The sequence below is a fragment of the Ictidomys tridecemlineatus genome, chromosome 6, assembly GCF_052094955.1.
Source record: "Ictidomys tridecemlineatus isolate mIctTri1 chromosome 6, mIctTri1.hap1, whole genome shotgun sequence".
Classification (NCBI taxonomy): domain Eukaryota; kingdom Metazoa; phylum Chordata; class Mammalia; order Rodentia; family Sciuridae; genus Ictidomys; species Ictidomys tridecemlineatus.
Genome location: NC_135482.1, coordinates 190,852,065 through 190,877,225, shown reverse-complemented (window position 1 = coordinate 190,877,225; position 25,161 = coordinate 190,852,065). Strand labels below are relative to the sequence as shown.

At 38.3% G+C, this 25,161-nt stretch overlaps 1 protein-coding gene and 1 long non-coding RNA gene across 8 annotated transcripts in view; one reads left to right on the top strand and one right to left on the bottom strand.

Moving 5' to 3' along the window:
- Positions 1–25,161, top strand: part of Fgf14 (fibroblast growth factor 14) — a 635,314-nt gene that overhangs the window by 532,324 nt on the left and 77,829 nt on the right. The gene's annotated exons all lie outside the window — the stretch shown is intronic.
- On the bottom strand, positions 13,369–24,066 carry LOC144365211 (uncharacterized). Of its 3 annotated transcripts, none has more exons than XR_013423510.1 (3): positions 21,173–24,066; positions 20,664–20,913; positions 13,369–14,281 (listed from the first exon to the last, which is right to left on the bottom strand). It is a non-coding gene; the product is annotated as an uncharacterized LOC144365211 (long non-coding RNA). The 3 variants fall into 3 exon arrangements; XR_013423511.1 differs by having other exon boundaries at positions 20,664–21,329; positions 22,303–24,066; XR_013423509.1 differs by having other exon boundaries at positions 20,664–24,066.

The following is a 25,161-nucleotide window of genomic DNA, read 5'->3' as shown; positions in this document are numbered from 1 at the left end:
ATAGCATGCACAAAACAAGAGTTAACCCTACTGTAAACTATGAATTCTGGGTGATATGGATGTGTCTGTGGAGGCTGTGGCGGCGGGTGTTGACAGTGGAGGAGACTTTGCTTGTGTAAGAGCAGAAGGCAGGTGGGAGATCTCTGTGCCTTTCTCTCGATTTTATTGTGACTCTCAAGTCTTTTTTTAAATAATAAGTACAGCTTATAAAAATCAAGTGTCATGCCCAAGTCTTGACCTGTGTTTTTTCCAGCTTTCCCTGAAGCCCCTCATCACAGAAAGATTAGGAATGAGAGATTTCTTTGCAAATCCAAGAAGGGCATAAATAATTGAAGGGACAGAATATTTTGGAAACTATAAAATAAGGCTCTTGTCTGGAACGTGAACCAACTCACCTAAAGGAGGGTCTCTTGGGTAGGTGATTGACATGATGTCTGAGCAAGCTGTAAGGCCAGGAGGATGCTCTCAGACAGATGTCCAACAGAGCCAAGTTGAGAGGGGACTGAGAAAGGGACTGCTGGTATGACGAGGGAGGCATCTGGTCTTGGCGTCAGTTAGCTAAGTAGGAGGTTTCTAAACCACACGGCATGTTGAAGTGGCATGGTGTCAGTGTTGGATCACCCAGTAAGCAGGCTTCACCCAGGGCAAGCAACATCATGCACTGAATTATGACCACTTGAAATAGAGTATAGACAAGATGCAGTCATGACTGCTATAAGATATGCATTTGGTAATGATGAAATGGGATTTTTGAAATCACATCTTAGTACAATTATAAACAGTAACCAAAGGCTGCAGATCCGTAAGTACTCTAAGAATAAAAAGCAATGAAGGTATGCATTCTGTTTTCAAGAAACTGATGATCTGAAGTTATTAAGAAGTCCAACTTTGGATTCAAATCCAACTCTGCCAATTCCCTAGCTACTTATTTGTTGTGTGACCTTGGAGAGTCTCTTCTTCTATAAAATGAGGATAATCTTGGAGAAGCCTCATAGGGCTGTTGTGAACTAAATGAGTTTATGCATAGCAGGCTCTGTTTAATTGGCAGCTATCAATCAACACCATGACCCACTTAGCCATGAGTTAATCTTCAGGCTCTTTAGGAACTACAGAGCTTAAGAATTGTGCATGACTCTGGATGAACTCTTCATGCTTTGTTATACTGAAATCCTTTAATTTATTGTGCACCATGACTGGCTCTTTATCCCTAGATCAAGAGTGTGACACTGTTAGGAAAATGTTTGCTGCTCCTTTTCTGGAAGTCTCTACCTGACTTCTTCTGTTAGTTTAGGTCATCCCAATTTGTACCAGCCCTCCCTACACATTTGTAGGATGATAGGGATAGGTGTATAGTAGAGTGGAAAAATGAAGTTCCCTTTAAATATGTTGTTGCCATTTTTGATTTTAAGATAAGCTCTCCATCGCCTGCACCTGGGGTGATCAGGCAGTGCGAGAACATCCACAGGTAAGACAGCAGGCCCTTGCTGCCATAGCGGTTTAATGGTCATTCATAAAAAGACAGATGGTTAGAATTTTTTAAACAAGCTTCCTGGAAATAAAATTAAATTCCTGATGGGCAATTTCTTCTGTGAAATATTTTTCTAAATATGTACATTTTTGTCAGTTCCCCTTTATATGGTATTTCACCCTAAAACACATAAAATAAGTGAAAAAAATTGCCTGCATTATGAAAAAATAGGTGTCACTGTCACACTTTTAATACAGGACACATACTCAAGTGGAATAGCACAGGATCAAGTGTCCAAAGGCAGGACTCCAGGGTGAAAATGTGCATTCCGATGTTGTCTACATTGTGACTGAGAGGAGTGGAAGAGATGAGGTGAACCGATGAACAAAGTATCCACAAACCACACACAAAAACCCAAAATACATGCTTCACATTACATAGAGAAAAAGAAATTGAAGAGGAGATCATGCACTGGATTACTATACAAATGCATTTTCCTCCATTAACAATAAAGTACTAAAAATTTATGAGTTTTGTGTTTTGCTGTCCAGACATGGGCAGTCTCATAAAATATAACCTTAAAAGTTTACCTAGAAAAATATCCGAGGTGGTAAATTAGCTCAATCAGTATCTACTCACTTGAAAACTAACCTTTCAATGGAAATTTCCAGATAACCATGGGTATTTTATAGAATCATCCTACCCAAAAAAGGGAGTGTTGTCAAATTATAGCTACCAAACAATATTTTATTACCAATAGATCATTTTGGTTTTGCTAATAAGGGCTATCTTAGCATTCCTTATATTTGGAATGGCAATAATATTTTTTTATAATTTATTAAGGAAGCAAAAATGACTTTCTTATTGTATTTTCAGAAACATAGCAAACATTAAACTGACAGCATTAAAATTAAATATATGATATATAAAATTCTTATTAGATTACAAATGAGTAAGTCATCACTTGATTTCAAGCAGTGATTAATTAATAGAGAAATGTTCTGGGAAGAGAAGCTCAGGAGAGGAAAGTAAGAAAGAAGAAAACACACAGGACAACAGAAGAAATGGGGATGGGAGGTACAGAACGCAGGACAAAGTTCAGTATATTCACAGATGCATGAGTTACAATAAATAGTTTTGTCTTTAATTGCCTGTGCTGCAAATCACTTGAGTTGATTGCTATTTGCTTTTCTTTCTCTTTCTTTCTTTCTTTCTCTTTCTTTCTTTCTTTCTTTTTTTTTTTTTTTTTGTTTTTCGTTTTTAAAGCATTTAATCCAGAGACTTCTGATTCTCAGATCAAGTTCAGGACCTTTGTCTTCTTCTCACCCAAGGGTACCAAGCATTAACCCAAACAGATTCAGCCCAGAGACCAGGAAATGTGACATTTAAAGCCCTGATGATTAGTGATATTTTACTGCAGTCTTAGGTGTTTTGGAAGGAGGGATTTTACAAAGTCTTCCAGGTGTCCACTTCCATCATGTTCATGGTGGAAGATGTCTGAATGATTCAGGTACTCATTCCCTCCTTGCCCTCCAGTCTGCCACCCAAACACACATATTTTATTGCACAGAACTATTTTTTTTTTCTGTTCTTCTCTTTCCAAAGTAGCAATAGTGGAAACAAGGCAGTTCTGCACACTGGTGATTGTGTAATGCTTCAGCATAAAAGAACCATGTTCTAACATTTTCGATGTTTGGAGTATATACAAACAGAGACATGATAAATTGAGGTATAGAGGTATATTAAAAATTGTAATGCAAAAAAAAAGGTTTACATCCAATGAGGCAATACAATTTTTATAACACAACCTTTACCGTTTTCTCTATTAAATTCTTAAAATAATTCCAAAGGTTATTACTAATAGTCAAACTTCTCAAGAAACCTAGTATTGAATGGATTTACAGCTATGTCTTCTTTGACTCTAATGAGTCATAATATGACTTGTTTTATTCATTATCTCATTGCATATGCTTACTGCTAAAACTGATCTTTTTCCTGTCTGAATAATGAAGGCCAAATGTTTAAGAAGTTTGTTTCTATTCTCTTCAACTTTATTGTATATAAACATTATGCTTTTCTTAAAGAAATGCATATTTATTAATTTATTTCACTGACTCTTTGACGGTCAACCCGTCACACACCTCTAGACACCTGCTAGAACACTAAGCTCTGTGAGAGAAAACAGTACACAGCTCTCTTACATGTTAGCCATCGTGAGTGGCTCTTCAACTGCTCCAGCCTCTAGTCCACTGCCTCATGCACACAGAACAGGTTACCAGACACAAATAATTCCTGGGCTCTACCAACATCACACAGAATAACATTTCCAGACAGACCTCAGATGAAGGCCTGAGAACTCGGCATTTGTTATTTCACAGGTATATTGTTATAGATGTCATTAAAAATAAAATTGTAAGCACCAAGGGAGTTGAAGTAGCTTCCTGACTTGACAACAAGTAGCAATCTTCCCAGCCACCCCATATTTAAACCTGTAATTCTAGCCAGTTCCTTTCTACTGACAACTTTTAAATTGTTTTTAAAATTTGTTCTTTTAGTTATACACGACAGTAGAATATATTTTGACATACTATACACACATGGAGTATAACTTTCCATTCTTCTGATTGCACATGATGTGGAATTACACTGGTTGTGTATTTACATGTGAACATAGGAAAATAAAGTCTGATTCACCCTACCATCTTTCCTTTTTCAATTTTCCCTCCGTTCCCTCCATCGCCTTTCTATAGCACTATTCTTCCCTACCTCCCCCATTGTGAGTTAGCAACCTCATATCAGAGAGAATATTAGGCCTTTGGTTTGGGGGATTGGCTGATTTCACTTGGCATGATAGACTCCAGTTTCATCCATTTACCAGCAAATCCCATAATGTCATATCTCTTTATGGCCGAGTGACATTCCTTTGTGTATATACTCCACATTTTCTGTATCCAGTCATCTGCTGAAGGGCACCTAGGCCGTTCCATAGTTCAGCTGTTGTGAATTGAGCTGCTGTACACATCGATGGGGCAGCCTCGCTGTGGTATGCTTATTTTAAGTCCTTTGGGTATGTACCAAGCAGTGGGATAACTGTGTCAAATGGTGGTTCCATTCCACATTTTCTGAGGAGTTCCCATACTGCTTTCTAGAGTGGTTGCACCATTTTTCAATCCCAACAGTAATGTATGAATGTACCTTTTTGGAACAAAAATCCAACATGTATTGTTATTCGTATTCTTGATAAGATCTTCTGCCTAATAGAAGAAAAAATAGGCCCAAATATACATGATGTTGACTTAGGAACTGACTTCCTTAACAAGACTCCTAAAACATAAGAAGTAAAATCATGAATCAGCAAATGGGATGGCATCAAACTAAAAAGCTTCTTCTCAGCAAAGGAAACAATCGAGAATGTGAAGAGAGAGCCTACAGAATAGGAGAAAATCTTTGGTACCTGCACCTCAAATAAAGTATTAATTTCCAGAATATATATATATATATATATATATATATATATATATATATATATATATATATATATATATATATATATATATAACTCAAAAAATACCAAAAAACAAATAACTCAATCAATAAATGGACAAAGGAACTAAACAGAAACTTCACAGAAGAAGAAATATGATTGGTCAACAAATATATGAAAAAAAATATTTAACATCTCTAGCAGTTAGAGAAATGCAGATTAGAACTACACTGAGATTTCATCTTACTCCAGTCAGAATGACAACTATCAAGATTACAAGTAACAATAAAGTTTGGCAAGGATGTGGGGAAACAGGTACAATTTACCGGCAATGTTGATGAGCTTAGAGTGTGTGTGTGTGTGTGTGTGTGTGTGTGTGTGTGTGTGTGAATATATCCACCTTGTCATATTTATTTTTCTTGGCCCAATAGTCTTCTGTTCCTACTACAGCATGTCTTTTCCCCATAAAGTATAGAAGGCCAGACTAGAGAAATGATCCTTTAGTTAAGAGCCCAACACAGCAAAAAGCAATTGTACCACAAAGAAGAAGAATGCCTACTTAGTAGGAGGTAGTAAATGTATATGTGGATCATGGGGCTTTCAGAGACAACATTTAAGGTGAGTTATCTTTATCCAATTCCTAAAAAAAAAAATAATAATGATAACGTTATGAGGCTGTTCAAGTAGAAAGTTTCCATTCAAGCAGAAAGCAATTCTGCTCAGTAGAATTAGCAACAGGGGCCATTTATCACCTTATGGATTTACTTAAGAAATAAGTTAAAATATTTGTGCAATTTTAGTTCTCCTGAATAATTAGAGTGGGAATGAAGGGTGTTTGCATACCAGGAGCTGATAGAAGTCACAGTGTCATGCTCATAGGCAGTGGCCACCCACTGAGATGGTGTGCTCTGCAGTGAACCAGCCTGAACCCCAGGTCACCTTCAGTCACTTTTCCCCTCTGTTTTTTTCTCCCATGCCACCCTTTCTCTGTTCTTTTCTTTACCGTCTTCTCTGCCTTGTCTTTCTGAATTCAGTGGGATGTTAGACTGGATCGGAGCTTGCGTGAAAAACTATCAATGGATTGTATTTCAGAAAAGGAAAGAATCACCTTAATGGCCCTAAATGTGGTTTTGTATTTAAATTGAAAATGTCTGTTGCTATGACAGAATCCCCAGGGTTTTTTTTTTTCCCAAGGATAATTTTCTTTGCTTCCCAAATATAACATTTGGGGGGCCACTTTTATTTCAAGTATTAATAATGATTCTATTTTTTTATTAATTTTTAATTTGTTTTAATTAGTGATACATGACAGTGGAATGCAGTTATGCACTTTGATATATCATACATAGATGGGATAAAATTTCTCTTTTTTCTGAGTGTACATGTTGCAGAATCATATTGGTCATGCAGTTACCTAAGTACATAAAGTAATAATGTCTGTTTAATTCTATTATCTATCCTATCCCCACATCCTCTCCCCTCACCTCCCTTCACTTCCCCTTACCTAATCTAAGGTAACATTATTCTTCTCTAGTGCCCAATGCCTTACTGTGAATTAGCATCCACATTTAAGAGAAAACATTCAGCATTTGGTTTTTTGGGCCTGGCTTATTTCACTTAGCATGATTATTCTCCAACTCTATCCATTTACTGACAAATGCCATAATTTTTCTCTTCTTTAAAGCTGAGTAATATTCCATTGAGTATATATACCACATTTTCTTTATCCATTCATCTATTGAAGGACATTTAGGTTGGTTCCATAGTTTAGCCATTGTGAATTAAGCTTTTTTAAAATTCATTTATTTATTCTAATTTGTTATACAGGACAGCAGAATGCATTTCAATTCATAGTGCACGAATAGAGCACAATTTTTTTATGTCTCTGATTGTACACAAAGTAGAGTCACACCATTTATTTCTTCATACAGGTACTTAGGGTAATGATGTCCATCTCATTCCACTGTCTATCCTATCCCCTGCCCCCTCTTTTCCCCTCACTCCCATTTGCCCTATCTAAAGTTCCTCCATTCCTCCCATGTCCTTCGTCCCCACTATGAATCCGAATCATTAAAGAAAACATTCAGTATTTGTTTTTTTTGATATTGGCTTAGTTCACTTAGCATTATATTCTCCAACTCCATCTATTTACCTGAAAATGTCATGATTTTATTCTCTTTTAATGCTGAGAAGTATTCCATTGTGTATCTATACCACATTTTCTTTATCCATTCATCTACTGAAGGACATCTGGGTTGGTTGCACAATTTAGCTTTTGTGAATTGTGCTGCTGTAAACATTGATGTGGCTGTGTCCCTGTAGTATACTGTTTTTAAGTTCTTTGGGTATTGATAATATTATTTTTAAAAATAATAGTATTTTTAAAAAGAGTTCTATTATTTTTTAAAAAAAGATTCTATTATTTTTAAAAAGTAGAGTCCAAGCTAGCTTTGTTTTTAATACTTTGATTATGCCAATTAAATAACATTTTCAGGGTGCTACAGTATTATTCTTTAATTTGCCATCCCCTAGCAATTAAATGATATTATTAAACTATATTGTTTTATAATTGTGTCCCTCTTACACAAATTAAAATTTGTCATTGTATTTGACATTTATTAAATATTTGATTGTATTATAAATCCCAGATACCCAAGTGCTTTTTAATTACATTTTGTTGATATTCTGACTTGAAATGAAAATGATAATTCATAGATTAATGTGTGTATGAGTACACGTGCATGGAATTAATTGAGAGCATACAAGCATTGCTTATAATACCTTACAAAGGGCAGGAGTCTAGGTGTATACTCATTTGAAAACACAATTGTGTTCAAATTTTACTCACAAATTCATCTGGATAACCCACCTAACATAATGTCCTACCTATTATGTTTTCAATAAGTCATAAAATATGTGACATAGAATTTATTTTGAAGAGCTTTTCTGAATGGGCTTATACATTCAGAAAATATATACACATATATAGAATATATGTGTAAGCACATTTATATACACATAAGGCTTGTACAGGCAATATACACACAAGTGAGACATGAATTTAATAGACACCTTTACATTTATATATAATATGTACAATATATATATATATGAATTAAATATATCATATATAGTATGTGCTAATAGAACAGATTTACATATTTATATACATACATATACATTTTTATACATAAACTTTATGTCATAGATCATGTGTATGTATGATGTATGTGTTTTTGTCAGATGAATAGTGATGAATATGCTCCACGACAGGTGGATCCCTTCCAATGCCACAGTTACACGTGCACGCTGGCACAGGTGGGTTGCATTGGGTTTGCAAGTCCCATTAACGCCAGCACCAGCAAGAATGTGGTTTTCTTAAATGCTGATAGTTGGATAAAACAAAGATTGTATTTTGTGAATTTACATGGTGGTTGCATTTTATAAGAATTTGTGTATATAGTATATTAGAGTATGATAAAGTGTGTATATATGTGTATACACTTACACACTTATATATGCATAAAATGGAGCTCCAAATTCAGTCTAGATCATTTAAATATGCACCCCAATGAGTGTGTGTGCGTGCCTGTGTGTGGGGGGGGGCACGCTCCTATATATCTAGTGGAATTGTGATTTAAAGGCAGATATACTTAGCTAGGATTTTGGTTATTTTGTTTTGTTCTATTAGTACCAGGATTGAACCCAGGGGCTTTCAATCACTGAGCCACATCCCAAACAGCTTTTATTTTGAGACAGGGTCTCACTAAGTTGCTTAGGGCTTGGCTAAATTGCTGAGGCTGGCTTTGAACTTGTGATCCTCCTGCCTTAGCCTCCTGAGCCATCGGGATTATAGATGTGCACCAACATGCCCTGCTGTTCCCAAATGTCTTGTAGGCACTGAATGTTTACACAGAAGACAGATAAACTCCTCACCTGTAAGACTATCCCTCCCTCTGAGGTGTGCAACATTTGTGACCTCTGTGTATCATATGCCAGTAGCAATCACCACTGCTTACCAACACATTTCCAAAATACCTCTGGAATGTGGTGTCATCTCTTAATTAGCATCCTGTGCAAATTCCTTGCTCTACTTCATTCATCGATTGATCCAAGGCATTTTCTAATCTTATTCACTTATTCCCATGGCTAAAATATGCAACTAAGTACAAGTGGCTTTCATTCTTTATATTTCTGTCTTAGATTTTTCTTCTGAGCACTAAACTGGTTTATTGATTCAAATTCCTACTGAAAAGTTCCACATCAGCATCTCCCATGTATGCGCAAGGCCCTGTTGAGACTGAATCCATGTCTTTCTGCCCAACTCTGGCTTCCAAATGCAGCAACATCTGCCCAGTTCCTTTTGCCAGAAGCCTCGGTGCCATGCAGGACGTATCTATCATACAGTCCAACTGTAACCAAGTTCTGTAGACTCTTCCTCTTCCATCCATCAGTTATTATCAATTTCTACCATCAACACAGTAGTCTGCCAAGGTCACCTCTACTCTTGCAATCTAGTTCCTGAACTTTTTTTTTTTTAGGCATTCTCACCTCTTCTAACTGCCCCCTCTGAATAGGTCTGTCACAGAGAACTTTCAGAAACACCCGAATCTCCCCATGTTGTCTCTTCCTCTGTTTCTTTGATATACTAGAGCCTGGGTCTGCAAGATATGACCATGGACCCAACTCTAGACCATCCCCTAGATGTGTAAGTAAAATTCTGTTGGAACATACCATGTGCATTTGTTGAAGAGGAGCTGTATCTGTAGCTACTTTCAAGTTGTAGCTGCAGGTTTTAGTAGCTGCCAACAGACGTGATGCCCCTCAAAGCTTAAAATACTATTTGTCTCTTTAGAGAAAAAGTTCATCAATCTCTGCCTTCAGCAAGTATCACCTATGCAATAAATAGTTCATAAATTATTTTACATCATTTTCTCTGAACACAACATAGTGCTCCTTGCTGGGCGGATCCTAAGATTCTACAATAGTCCTTTAGAATTGTCCTGTGGACACAGACCTTGTGCTCCACTAAGACTTTGTATTCTGTTCAGACTTCAATCATGTGAAGAAAAGAATCATGCATTTAGCATCGATGATAAAAGAGTTTTTGAGGTGGCTTTCAAGAGCCGGCTTCTAACTGTCCCTCACTCAGTCACTCACTTGGTGGCTTCAGGTTTCCACAGTACTTTCAAAGGGAATTCCAGGGTGTTATGTCAGATCTTCTAAAATGGCTTCACACTCCGGCTTCCATGTAGACTCATCACAAAGTATACGTGAGGTTCAGAATGTTCCATCTTTGGACGATGCTGGTAGGAGATGCCCTACTGAGGTGTCCGCTCCATAGCGAAGGCTGTCTCCACGGAGGTGGAAGTATATTCATAGAGCAGAGCTGCCTTCTGCAAGTTGCACCAAAAGTGCACAGACACCCAGCATACAGGGCCTGCTGAGCAGTTTAATTTCATTTTGAAAATAGTTACCTATTTTATAAATGGAAGTATTTTTCCTACTGTAGACAGAGGAATTATCATCAATTGCTGTCCTCGGATAATGGGGACCAAATTTTCAGACTAATGCCCAACACAGATGGATAACTACCTTTTCATTTAATAGATTTGATGATTATTCTAATACATTATTACTTCTATTATTATATGCATAAATGATGATTATACATATGAATTTTTATTATCATGTTAGCTGTTTAATTTGAAAAATAGGTGTCAACTCTCATTGGATTTTATATTGTGTATTTCAGAATAGTTTTTGAGGGAATTAAATGGCATTGGAGATCCAAAGTATTTGTGGATGCCTTGCTCTAAAAACCATTTAAATACCAACGAGGAGAGTAGTCCCATAAAGGTAAAATAAAATTCACTGTGATGAATAGAACAGATTTACATATTTATATACATGCATATACATTTTTATACATAAATTTTATGTCATATTATTTATTCAAGACCCTCCTTGTGTCTGAAAATACAAAAATACTAAATCATTAAAATGAAAATCTATTTCATTACATGAAAAGTAATAAAAGAGGCGGTTTTTATTGAACTTTCCCTCCACTTGTCTGCCCTGGGTCAAGAATCTAGAAATCCATGTGCAGCCTTCCACATGGGCCATGCACTCCCCGCTGTCATTTCCATGAAATCATTTCTGGTGGCCTTTCTGAAAACCACTTCAGGAGTCTCTTCTCCTGGAGTAATTCTTTGTGAGCAATTTTATAAAGGCCTGATTTTCCCGTGTTTAATGATATCACTCTCCCCACTGATTTTTGCATGTATGTGGCGGGGGTGCCTTTTAATCATTCTATGACTAGTTTACTTTGGGAAGGGAATGGGAAGCATTCTGCCAGGTAAAGATAAGATGTGATATTCTTCGACACAGATAGTGAGAAACAGTGACGACTGTGGCAGAATGATACATGCATACTATACTTTTATAAAACCCTCAAATGTTTGGCTGTTCAGTGTTTCTGTCAGTGCCACACATTAGTCAGCCTGACCTAAAGCCATGTTTCTCTGCCTTAAATCTTTTCTCCCCCCGTACTAAACTATGCAGAGAGAGCTTTTGCAGTAGCCCAGCAGAGCGTCTGCCTTCCCAGCTTGCAGGCACTCTTTGCTTATCAGAACAACAGCGGAGTCTGCAAAGGAGAACAGGGAGCTTCGGAGACATCACATCAATGTCACACTAAGGCATTGATGTGACTTCTCTATCCTTTGGGCTGCTAGATTCTATAAAACTTCAGATTTGAAAGACAAAAAGGATATCAGAGGGAACAGCATGAATTTGAAATGAGAAAGATCAGACAGGGGAAAAAAACATGTCTCCAACCTTCCTTCCCCAAATGGACTTGGGTTAAAGAAGAACCCAAATAACATTAAGACTTGAGTAATGCAGTCAGTTTCTGTACACTCACGTTGCAATAAAAATTCACAAGAAGTTCTTCATATTTAGCAAACAGCTATTTTGTGTTTACCACCTATGTACAAGGCAATTTTTGCTTCAGATTCAGTAAATACCAAGTGATTAATGCTTTAATTAGTCATATACTTGTCCATTAATGGAATACTGTAGATAGTTACAGAAAAAAATACTTTAGAGTTGCAATTAGCTTGTAATTTTGCAAATGTCAAGCCAAGGTCATTGGTAATGTTTCTCTCTGCTCATTACAACCCACAGATACAAATCTAACAGGCACACACACACACAAACACGCACACACACACACAAAAAAAACCACTTTTCTATTTCATTGCATACTATAGTTAATTGTATAGGCACATATTGAATCATCCTTCCCATAGAAAACGGAAAACAAACTTATATTCGCACACAACACTTAAAATGAAAACTTGTAAAACATACAAAATTTTAACATCTCAGCCTATTTTTAAGATTGTTCATTGGCTTAAGGTCCTATTGAATTTTGATTACTTTCCCATTCCCCCTCCAAAAAAAACAATGAGAGGTGGAGTAGTGCATTTAAAAGTTCTGTTTCAATTTTTTCCTCGCCTTTTATTTTCTAGACCAACTCTCACATGAGTTACAAGGTCAAAAAGGTCAGCTCTTTAAGAATCAACAGAATTGAATTATTTTAATGTGAAATTATGTCATTGCAGGGTATTTCTCAGATCAAAGGCTGAGATAAAAACCAGCAAAGTTCCCAGAGCTTGTCTGAATCATGCATCATTTATTAAAAAACAAATTCTTACTCTCTTATTTACTGGTCCTCCAATAACAAAACACCTCTGTGGATTTAAATTGTCCACAACATGCTTTTAATGTATTTTATTTTTGTAACTCCAGGGAAACATGTGAAAGATATGTGGAGACTGGGATCTGTTTGTTGTCATTCAATAGAAAAGCATAGCCTTTCAAGCCAGTTTTTTTCTTCATTACAGTAAAAATTCTTTAACAGTCAAATATGGAAGGAAAAAAAAAGGTCATTGGAAGAGATGAAAGGGGAGACATTTCAGACCTCGGCTGACCCAAGGTCTGCTAGCAGGTGTGCTTGGTGATGACCATCATGAATTTTCCTTTTCCTGCTTCAGTCTTTCCTTGTAGTTTTCCATCTTCTAAAAAAAAATAAATTAAATTAAATTAAAAAAATTAAAAACTGCTTTTTTTAGAAAATAGGGAAATACTGCTTTTGAAAAAACTTCAATATGATAAAAATATTATTGATGTTTTGAACAGACCTAATATTTAAGATACCTTTTTTTTTAACTAACTTTAACCATCTGTGTTTCTACTGAGTTTGAACACACACACACCAATTTATGTTAATCACTTAGTTTAGTCCCATGATTGAGACTGTTCATTGTTTGTGGTCAGTTGATAAACTTTAATAATGAAGTAATGTAAGGGTCCGGCGAACGTCGGAGGAAGAGACCACCAAGAGACTAGTTCATGCAATCAGCAAAAGGGGATTTATTGAGAATCCAGCATGCTGGGGCTCCGTGCTCACTCAAGAAGGGAGAGCAGCCCAGAGCCCAGAGCAGAGGTTAAGCAGTGCTTAAGTACACTTTTTGGGGAGGGCGGGGGCTTTGCATACATCAGAACAAATCATCATGAGGCACGGGAAAATTGAACAACAACTCTAATACATGATTAGCACATTCATTGGCGGGAACAGGTCTGGCGGGGGTGATTGGTCACACCTAAGTGGGGTACACATTCAAACTGATTGGTTTGGGCCCTGAATGCCTACGTGCCAAGCTACACAGGGTCCTAGGTTATTAAACAACTAAATGGTCAGTACCGGGCATTGTCTTAATTACCTCAGGAACTTCAGGTTCTGTGTGCAGTTCAGAAACTTTACAATACCTAGTCCTTTACTTTTTAACTCAGGCTTTGCAGCTTAGAAACTTTACAATGCCCAGTCTTTTACACTTTAACTTCAATTTCTTTTACTCTTACATTAACAGTAAGATTTGCTCTCAAAGCCAGGATATAACCTTGAAAAGAAGAGGCTGAAGTCAAAGCTTTATCTGGCTGTGACGTGATGTGTTCTCTTCCGATGAATCATCTACCAATACTTGAGCCTTCAGTGAGCTATCACTGTGGCTCCTCCTCCCCCCTTCCAATCCCACCATTTATATTTTGAAGTTATTTTGGGAGAAACTTGACTGCTTGTTTACGTGTGTCATTCCAATCACCAACATTTTCACAAGGGGGGACAATTACATGTGACAAGTTGATTGATCATTTCATTATTTTGTGTCCATCAAGTAATGATTGAAAAGCCATAGAGAAGAGCTGTACTAGGCACCCCATCCAGAAAAAACGCATAAACACAACCATGTAATCCAGTATCTTGCAATCTAGAAGAAAAAGAGAAAACATAAACAACTGAGATAATATAACACGAAGTATGTTGCAATTCAAGAAAAATACACTCAATGAACATGTCAACAATGAACCAGAAACTGAGTTTCATGCATACTGTCTCATATTGTGAGGTGGGTTTGATCATCCTAATTTTAGAAATGAGAAAACCAAGGCTTGGAAGGATGGTTATTATCCAAAGGAAAATGATCAGCAGCAGAACTGGGGATAGGATCGGTTTTTCATGATTCTAGACCCAAGTCCTGCATCACAGAGAAGAGAAGATTTGGTAGTGTCTATTAAGGGCAGGATTTGAAGAGACTTGACCGGGAGGATATCAGTTAAAATAGACGATGGAGCACTAGCTTGAATGCTCTTGAAAAAGAGGAAGAGCCCTAAGGATGGATTTGTTTGCCAGAGGTGCTATAACAAAGCACCACCAATCAAGAGGCCTAAACAACAGAAATGGCCAACTTTTATCTAGGCTCTGAGATGGGCTTCTGAATGTGTGTGTCTGTGTCCTAATCTCCTCTTCTTATGAAGACACTATTCACATGGAATTAGGTCGATCTTCATGACTTAATTTCACCTTAATGATCTCATTGAAGACTGCACCTCCAAACAAAGTCTCATCCTGAGGTCCTGAGAGCTAGGACATGAATATTGCAGCACGTGGGAGGACACCGTTTTCCCCACAGGGAAAAGGTGTGGGGCATGAGCACCACAGTGGCTGAGCAGGCTCAGGAAAGGAGCAGAGCAGGTGTAGCAACAGCAAGAGGAGAAGGGAAAGCTGAGGAAGTATTGTCTCGATGGCTTCAGTGACACATTTCACCTAGCAAATCATCATTTCTCCCTAGGATATGATAAATGATAAATGAGAGTTAAAAAATTAAATTGGGGGCAGGTACCAGGGATTAAACTCAGGGGCACTTGGCCACTGAGCCACATCCCCAGTCCTATTTTGTATTTTATTTAGACATAGGGTCTCACTGAGTTGCTTAGTACCTTGCTTTTGCTGAGGCTGGCTTTGAACTCATGATCCTCCTGCCTCAGCCTCATGAGCTGCTGGGATTACAGGTGTGTGCCACCACATCCACCCCAAAAAGTTAAACTCTTGGTAAAATTTATGACATAGCCAATTTTTTTATCTTACATAACTTACTGAAGGAAAATATAATCATTCATTGGAACTTTTTATTCTACCATTAAAAAAATACATATTATTGGTTAATTTCCTAGGAATTCCCATTATCTTGGGTGCATTGGTTGTACATTCTTTAAATGTATACAAAATTCTTACTAAATTCTTAGGATTGCATTCAATGACTTCGGAAAAATCCTTTTTATGTAAGCTAATATATCATTTTTGCCTCAATTTAGCAATATTTTAAGATAAAAGTCACAGGATGATCAAAGAATAACAAGAGCCTGTGAGGATGTGGAGAAAAAGGAACCCTTGCACTCTGTTGGTAGGAATGCAAATTAGCACAGCCTCTGTGGAAACCAGTATGGAGGTTCCTCAACAAATTAAAAAAAGAACTACCGTGTGATCCAGCAATCCCACTTCTGGGTGTACATCCAAAGGAAATGAAAGCAGTATGCTCAAAAGACATCTGCATTTCCATGTTTATTGTAGGATTATGGAACTTTTTCTGTGCTTAGTAGAATATACTACTTAGTGATTTGTCTATGAGCTAAATACAACTTTTATAGGCTGCATATCCGTCTCCCACAGAATATGTACAGATTCATTGCAGCGTGTTACATGAATTACATCTGTCTTCCCATTGCACACAGTGACCATCTTTGCATGCTAAGAAGGTCTTCCTGCATGGGTTACGCAGTTGAGTGAGTGTCTTGGCCACTATGTCCCCTCACACACTTCTGGTTTGCTTTGTGTTTTCTCATCTCTTATTTCCATCTTTATTTTCTACTTCTGATGGTTCTGGAGTATGAAGGCAAAGCAGGGACAGGTGCTCACTGCCTGTGTGACACTCTTCCAAGATGAGTCAGGGTTTGTGGGGGTAGACTCCACAGACTCACAAGGTTTAATTTCCCACCGTTGCATCCCAGGGACTCTTAAGTCACTAGATAATTTAAATAAAATAATCAAGTACTAAATGGAGAAGACATGTAACAGTTTTGTTTTTCTTTTCTTTTTAAAAATTGTTTATACTCCTAAAAAGTGTTTCTCTCTTTTCATAATTAATCAAACAACAGTTTGTGAGATGAAAACATGATTCCAATTTTATCTGTACATTTTGTATACATATTAAAATATTACCCTGTGCCCTATCCATATGTGTGATTTCACATGCTAATTAAAGATCTAATAAAACACTATATTACTTTCATTAAATTAAAGCTTTTTAAAAAAATTTAGGGTAGCATTTGGGAAACTGTAGCTGCTGCCTAAATCTGAGCTGCCTTATTGCTATAGATGAAGTGTGCTTGGATGCAGACACAGCATTTCCATTGGTGCTCACTATTTGTGATTGCTCCAGCACAACCTCAGGGTCCAGTAACCAGTACAGGGTGGGTTGGCCTCAGGGTCTACGTTATTTACTATCTGGCTATCTACACTGGTTTGGAGTAATGAAATTTTAAATATGTGCATTAAAATATTAGAATATGTGCATTAGCTGGTAATTTAAAAAGGTTATGTTCCATTCATGTAGGACATTTTTCTGTTTTTTTTATATCTTTATTTTATTTATTTATTTTCATGTGGTGCTGAGGATCGAACCCAGTGCCTCGCTCACACATGCAAGGCCAGCGTTCTGCTACTAAGCTACAATCCCAGCCCCTGAAGCACATTTTACAAATAAAATTATAGGAGAAATGTAATTCTGAAATATTTTATGAGATTATAGATTTTTAGTTGATTTTCCAATATAAAGGAAATACATAATTTTTATAGAATTAAATGTTTTAAAAGATCTCTAGTCTTTAGGAAATAGCATAAATTGTTCTTCAGTACATTTCCAGTAATAAAGCTAACATTTGAATTTACTACTTCTCTACCTGACAATTGTACCCAACTACTAGAGATGGTTTTTTTCATAAAACACATTTTTTAAAGAGAGAAAGAGAGAGAGAAAGAGAGAGAGAGAGAGAGAGAGAGAGAGAGAGAGAGAGAGAGAGAGAGAGAGAGAGAGAAACTTAGTTTTAATATTTGCTTTTTAGTTTTGGGGGGACACAACATCTTTATTTGTACATGGTGTGCTATGGATGGAACCCAGAGCCACGTATGCCAGGCGAGCACGCTACCGCTTGAGCCACATCCCCAGCCCTCATAAAACATATTTTTAATATTGAGTTCTATGCACTGTGGGTTTGTTTTGTTCTGTTTTGTTTGTCTTGGTTGTTTGCCTTGAGGTCTGGCAGTACACAGGTGAGCAAGTCCTGGTGTGGGGAGCAGTAGGCGGTGCCAGGAATAGAACTGCATCTCCTCACCAGCTCTGGTTGGCTGTTGGGTCAAAGGTTGTATTAGACCTTTGAACCGCTAAATCTTCTGATTTTTTAGGAAAAGCAAGAAATCACATTTTCATGTGATTTCACCTAGTTTTGAAATATAAGTCCAATTGAATTTAAAAAATAAAGCACTATGAGTAGCAAAGAAAATATTTGTGGTTTATGATGTTGAATTTACAACTAACAAGAAGCCTAGTTTTTTTATACCCTCTTGCAATAACAGCATGTTTTGTGCATAAATCAATAATTGCTTTTATGATTGTTTTCCTATCACAAAAATGGCCTTCATGCTGGCTCATCTTATGAAATGAGATTGCACTAGGTTGTTTAGTGGTGGTTTTGTTTGTTTGTTTGTTTGTTTTGCTGGAAACTTCCAAGGCCCATATCTGCAAGATAGGCAGTGGTGAGTGGTGACATGTATCCTATGCATTGACTGTCAACCTGAGGGACACTAAAATGAAGAGCTGTCATTTTGGACCAGAAACCTCTTTGCTATATTTCTTAGTATTTCAACAATTCAAGGTGATAGTTGTGCTTGGGTGTGAATCAGGGTTCTTGTCTCCTATAAGAATATCATCTGACAATATAAGGATATCATCTAAAAATAAAAGAATTGCTGTAGCTCACTGTAATTGATAATCTTTTATATCACACATGCCAATTCTTTCTTTTTACTTTTCTACCTGGGTTCTTCTTAAACTCTGCACTGTTAGAATGGAGGTATATTGTTTCAATTTTATTCTGTGTGAAAATTTTAGATTTTTTTACTAAGATCATTTTGATTTATGGTTTATTTCCTTACATGCTGAAAAGGAGAGGCCAAATAAGTCCTCAATAGCATTTTCTGTTCGCCCCTTTTGTATAGTATAATTAATTGCATTTACTCTTAAGGAGTAGTTTGCACTGTCTTAATTGTATATTTAAGCACATCCAGCTTGTCCTTTGACATCCCGGAGCTGTGAAATCACTCACTTGATACATTTATTAAACAACAATTTCTCTGTTCAGCTAAATTTGGGGGAGTTCCATTGGAGTAAAATCAGGTTTCTGAACTTACAAAAAATTATAATTTAGAGGTTATGGGAGGTTGTGGGAAAGAGAGAAGAGAAAAATTGTTAGTTCTCTCTTAAGGTCACAACATCTGCTACACCATATTAAATATCGATGCTTCATACCCCAAAACACTAATGTCACCTAGGTTTTGTTTCTACTTATAGCACCTGGTAGCACACTGGATCCCCATGTCAACTCTCTGAAGTAAGGGGTGCGGTCTCCATCCTGTATGAGGGCACACAGATTTGAGAGGTTTCCCATGGACACCCAACTGGGAAGGGAAAGGGCATTAGGTGGATCCCAGGACATCTTTACACACCAGGCAAACTTCCCTCAGCTGCCCACAGGCATGCTAGCCTTGTGCCGCTCACAGCAAACGTTTGTCATCAACTCTTCATTAGGCCTGTGCGAGCATATGTATGCACTTCTGCACAAACATGAGTACTAAACCCATGTTATAGTTTCTATGTATGTAAATAAGTATGGCAAATTGCATGCACACCAAGGATTTGCAGCCAACTGCTCCGCCCTAATCCTTTATCAGTATTTGCCATAATGTGATCCATCAAAATCCCATTGGATCCTTATTTAAAATACCCATTCCGGAGCCCAGAAGTATTTAACCAACATCTCCGCGGTAAGACCCAGGAATAAGTCTTATAACATTTTCCCGAGAGGAAAAATGAGGCACACTAAAGCCTAAAACCTATGAGTAGCTAAATGGAATTTAGGTGTCTCAAGTGTAGGTAGTGTATTTATTTCATATTTTGTTCTTAATTCTGGAGCAGATAGAGTTAAAAGAAAATGAATAAAGCCAGGTAGGAACTCTACTCAAATTCTAATTTCTTTCACTCAAATGTAGTTGTGCTCTAGAAATTAAGAGCAGCCTTAATTTACTGGCTATATTTAGGAAGAGGAGGGAACTCCTGATTTATAAATAGGAAAAAAAAAAACAGAAGAAGTAAAGTAGATACTACTTAGAGCAGTGATGTAAGCGTGGTTAAAATAAGATTTGAGGAAGATAAAGTAAATAAAATGTTAAATTTAAACTTTCATATAAGGAATAAACTCAAATAGTTATAAAATTTGATCATGAAGCCAGGGCCTAGGAGGGAGAAAGAATATAAAGGTCATAAAGTCAGAATGATGTTAACTACTGATCAAGTCCAAAAATCAGAGAGGAGGAGCCTGTTCTTTCAGTGTATATCATCTGCATAAAGAAAAATATGTAAAGGCAGTTCATTGAAATGTCAAGAGGAGTTAAAGATATTCTAAAAATCATTTGACGATCAAGGGATGGTAAATGTTTTTTAATACTTTCTCTTTACTAACATTATATTGAAGAGCTGGAGATGTAGCCCAGTGGTGACACTTGTCTAACATGAATGTGAAGGCTTGGGTTCAATACCCAGTACCCCAGCCCAAAAAAAGTGCTTATTAACGGTATATCTGTATATCATATTATTTATATTATTTTCTTTGAATTTATTCTTTATTTTTTTTATTCTGGAATACTACCACTGTCTATAAGACCTTCATATATTCATTGCAAAAATTAGTCTTCTCATCCTAGTTTTCCATAGAGCATCTCAGGTCCCTAAGATCCCTTGAATTTTGCTGGAATCTTCTAAAATGGAAGGACATGAAATCTGGGTACATGACTATGGTTTAAATGTGGAAATGATTCAAATGACCAGAGAAGAGCTTGGGCTTGGAATAATTGCACGAATCAACTGCATGAGGGCTGGGGGGTCTGCAAAAGGTCTCAGGAAGTGAGGACCCAACTTGACTCAGAACGGAGAATGTGGTTTTCCCAGGAAGGAAATCAAGGCCCCATCCTACAAGGCTAACCCAGAGGTCAGATGCTGAGGGCTCCAGGAGGCTCTGAAAAGCTGATGCTTGGAACTTGGTGGCCTTTGAGGGAGAAGAAATCCCAAAGGGGTCGTGAAAAAGGAGCCTGGGGATGCAGAAGAGCAGTGGGAATGACAGGAAGCACTGATGACGGAATGCAGAAGGCCCTGGACACGCTTCACCCAGTGAAGAAGAGGGTCAGGAATCACAGCCATTCGTGAGTCGCAGTGATGACGGCCTGCAAAGGAAGCTGTGTATGGGGCAAAGGGAAACCAAGTCAGGGTCTTCCCGGGGAGGGAAGAAGAGAATCCCACAATGCATGGAGTCAGAACACATCTCCTCCACAAGGCACAGAGAGCACTGGAGGAGTGACATTGCCCTCACCCCGGGAAGCACCCTGGGGTAAGAGAGCTGAAGAAGTGGCCCACGTCTTAGGCAGAGCTGTGATGCGTCCAGACTAAAGAGCCAATCCTTCTAGTTAACAGTACAGACACAAAGCAGGGAATTACATGGAAAGTGCACTCTGAAGAATCCCATTAAATGTCCGCCTCTTCTCCTGCTCGTTCCTGGTTTTGAACTTGATCACATGCGAAGTAGGCAGGGAAGGCAGGCACGTCATGTCCAAGTCACACTAAGAGGAATCGATTCTGTCTCCCTGGCAGCAACCTGCTTGGGGTTCATAATGAGTTAATTCATCAGCCTTCTTGACTCGGGATGCCTGCTTTTTCTTCCACTGGCGTTTACTTCAGAATTTCCTCGGTGCTCACTCACACACGGGGAGATTTCCTGGAGGGAGGCTGGTGATTACAGTCCCCCAAATTAATTTTCCCATTCAGAATCCTAATTACAAGTTAATTGCTTTAATCTGAAGGTAGCAGCCTGAACAGGAAATCAGAAGGCAGGCATTTCAGCAACCTCAAATTAGCTGGGTGGTTTTCCTAAATGGCTGAGGTACTCGAGTGCCTGCACTCCACACCACACCACACCAGCAGAACTGCCCTGGAGATTCTAGAAGAACATAAAAAAGACAACGGGAAACAGCCAGGCATTTCTGTGTGATTCGAGCTTCTCAGTGGGCAGAGGTGAGTAATGGGGTGAAAAGAAGCACCAACCCCATGAACAACCCCACACGTTGTGGGGTCACAGTGTAAGGGCGTTGAATGTATTGACACATGGAGGCTGTGAGGTGTCTGGGGAGGACCAAAAAGAGGACATCATGTCTCCACAAGAGAAGAGGGTGAAGTGCTCTGAAGAAAGGCAGGCAGGTGGCCGACCAAAGGCGTGGAGTGTTTCCACTGAGACCCACATAGATATGCACTGAGGAAGGGGACCTCTGGCTACATTATTCTTTCCTTCAGGGTTTTATAGCCAGTGAGAAAGCAGAGTAAAAATAATTAAAATTTAGTCGGATGAGCACTATTATAAAAATAGATTGGCAGAGTTATAAGAATTCCCGGGAAACAAAACTAACTGGATTTTAGGTCTAGAACAGGGGGCCCTGCATTCATTCATACAATGATCATCATAAATATGGACGATGATGATACTGTATGGCTTTAACGCACACTCATCAATGCCAACTTTATTCTGACAATGTAAGAAAGGTAGGGAGTATTATTGTCTTGGTTTTACAACTTACCCTTGGGCAATCTGTTGAAGGACTCATCATGAAGTAGTGACCTGGGTGATGTTACATGTTATGAATCATATAGTCCAGTACTGTTTTGATGATGCTTATCCTATAGTTTGAATATTCACTTGGAAGAAAGCAGAGTTATCTTCCTGGGATTGTGGTTATGAGATAATATACAGCATATTATAATGGGGAATGCCAAAACAGGTTGTATACTGGAAGGTGGGACAGTAGTAAAGAGTAGCAGCAAGATGTGACTAATGGGCATTGACCTCCCTGGTATTCATGACCAGGAAGACAGCTGAGTTTTTCTTAAATTTCTTAAAAGAGACTCACACAGCAGCAGCTGATTTAAATGCTATTTGGTTTAGTAGTCATCAACTATAGGGGGAATAAAAACCTAAGAATCAAATTGGAAAAAAGAAAAGGGTCATGTACTGAATTTGTTCCCCTTCCCCCAAAATTCATAGTTGAACTCCTCACCCTCAGCACACTTGAATTTGGAGACAGGGCCTTTAGGGAGGTAACTAAATCAAAAAGAGGCAATTAGAGTCAGCCCTATTTCAAAATAACTGGTGTCCATATAAGAAGAGGAAATTAGGATTCAGACAGGTGCAGAGGAAAGGACAGATGGAGAGGAAACCCATCTGGAAGAGAAGGAGGATGACTTCAGAAGGGACCAAACCTGCTGACATCTTGTCTCAGACTTTCAGCCTCTGGAACCGTGACAGCGTCCATCCCTGTGGATTAAGCCACATGTCTGTGGTGCTTTGTAACAGAAGCCCCAGCAGATGAACACAGAAAGTATTTTCTTTTCATAGTGGAGAACTGGTGAATATCTACGTGTCAACAGTTAAGTCTTTTCCTACATAAACCCCTGCTCTTGTAGGGGAAAGAGGGAAGACACACAGGAAGAGGTGACACTTAATGAGGAATGATACTTTGATAATTCACTGAAATGCAGTAAATTCATGGTCTGAACCACAAAGACGATGCCTTGGCACCTACACGTTGGGTCAGCCATGGACTCTCCGATGGTGGTTCTGAGCAGCCAGTCCTGGTCTAGGGTGCAGGGTGGGCGCATGTCCAGTGGCTGGGCATGTCGGCCAGGTCTCTGGAAACCTGCTGGGATGGAGGTCTCCAGGAGCAGTTTTGAATTTATGCCCATTGCAGGTGTCGATAGGTAACAGGGAAACTTGAGCAAAAAGTTGTATTGCCCTATGTCCTGCACACATGGAGTGGGTCCCGTATGACGCGGTTATCAGATATTGCTAACATGCTGATAGCAAAAATAAAATATTGTAAACTCCATTAATCTTTAATGTTCCTTATACTTGAATCTCTCTACCAATAAATTACTTATTAAAGGAGTAGGAAACCCTCTTAACACATACATTTCTGTGGAGCCACCTATCTTGATGCTGAAATAAGTTTATAAAATGTAATGCAATTTGCTTTAAGGTAGATGTGTTCACTTATAGTACTTTGTAATGAAACTAATGATTTTTAAGGCTGGAATGCCAAGGCCAATGTCTCGGCTTGGCACAAGATTCAGGAGGCACCACACAGCTTTGTAAGTTCAAACAGCAATTCTTTATTCCCGCTCTCACACCGCCTCCACACAGGTCCAGGGGCAATCGCGTTCTGCCGTCTCCCGCACAATTCACCTACTTCACGAGGCTCTCTCCAAATCTCATTTTAATCTCACGAGAACTCAACGGGAACAAGCAGCAGGAACACTCTAATCCCAGCAATAATCTTCAACCTCTAACTTCCCTAAAACCCATTATCTTAAACTAGCAACGCCTTAAACTCAAGGAGCCGGTTACTTCCTCAAACCTGATCAGCTCTAAACCGGGATCCGCCTTGGTCCTTGAGCAAGGTCACCTTATTAAAGCATGCATGCAATGTCCCATCGAATGTCCTCTAAGCAGCATGGGGTACGCTTGGCAAGGAAATTTCGATGCGTTATTCCTACTTGGTAATGGCCCTCAGCACTGGAAACCCTATACATCAAACTTCTCATTAATCAAAAATAGTACTATTTCACCTTACATTTTTCTTTCCTCCCTTCCTTCCTTGGTTCTGTCTGAGAATGTGAGGGAAACTGGGCTTTATGTCTTTGGATATTTAAGTGGAGGCGGTTGTCACCGGCTGGATTGCTGACTCCCTTCGGAATGTGTTTTATAAACCCAAGAGAAGATCTGCTTCCTACCTTTGAGAATCTTACATATCCATATGTAATACAAGAAAGATAAGGTAAAAATACACCAGTTTCATACACCTGCACATTGCAGGCATACGTGTACTCATGAGGTGGACGTAACGACTATAGACTGACTATACTTCACATTCTGCACAAATAGACTATCCAGGGGGCAACAACAACAAAAACAAAAAATGAAGGTATTTTGGCAGAGGTGAGATCTGCTACCCCTCCCTATGGGGAACAGTATGAATGACTCAGAGGTGATTCCGAAAGATGTTTCTGAAATAAATGGCTGTGTCTACCCGTAATTTCATGACCCTTCCAGCCCACACTAGCATCTGGGATTTTTGTCCTGAAGAGCTTGTTCCTATAAGTTCCATGTACTAATTAACATACAGTGATGTGAATGGTGATTTTATTTTGCACTAAAGCAAAGATCAAATCTAATTTGTCCAATACTGGACATCTGTTATTGTAAACATTCCAAGACACAGCAAGTGTTAAATAAATATATGCCGATACTGAGAAGCCAGGGAGAAGATTGACAAGCTGAAGAAGAGAGGGATTAGATAGGAATGCAAGAATAGACAGGGAAGGGAAGATTATATTCAGGACATGATACAATTCAGGCATTGAAATGATGAATCCCCAGAATG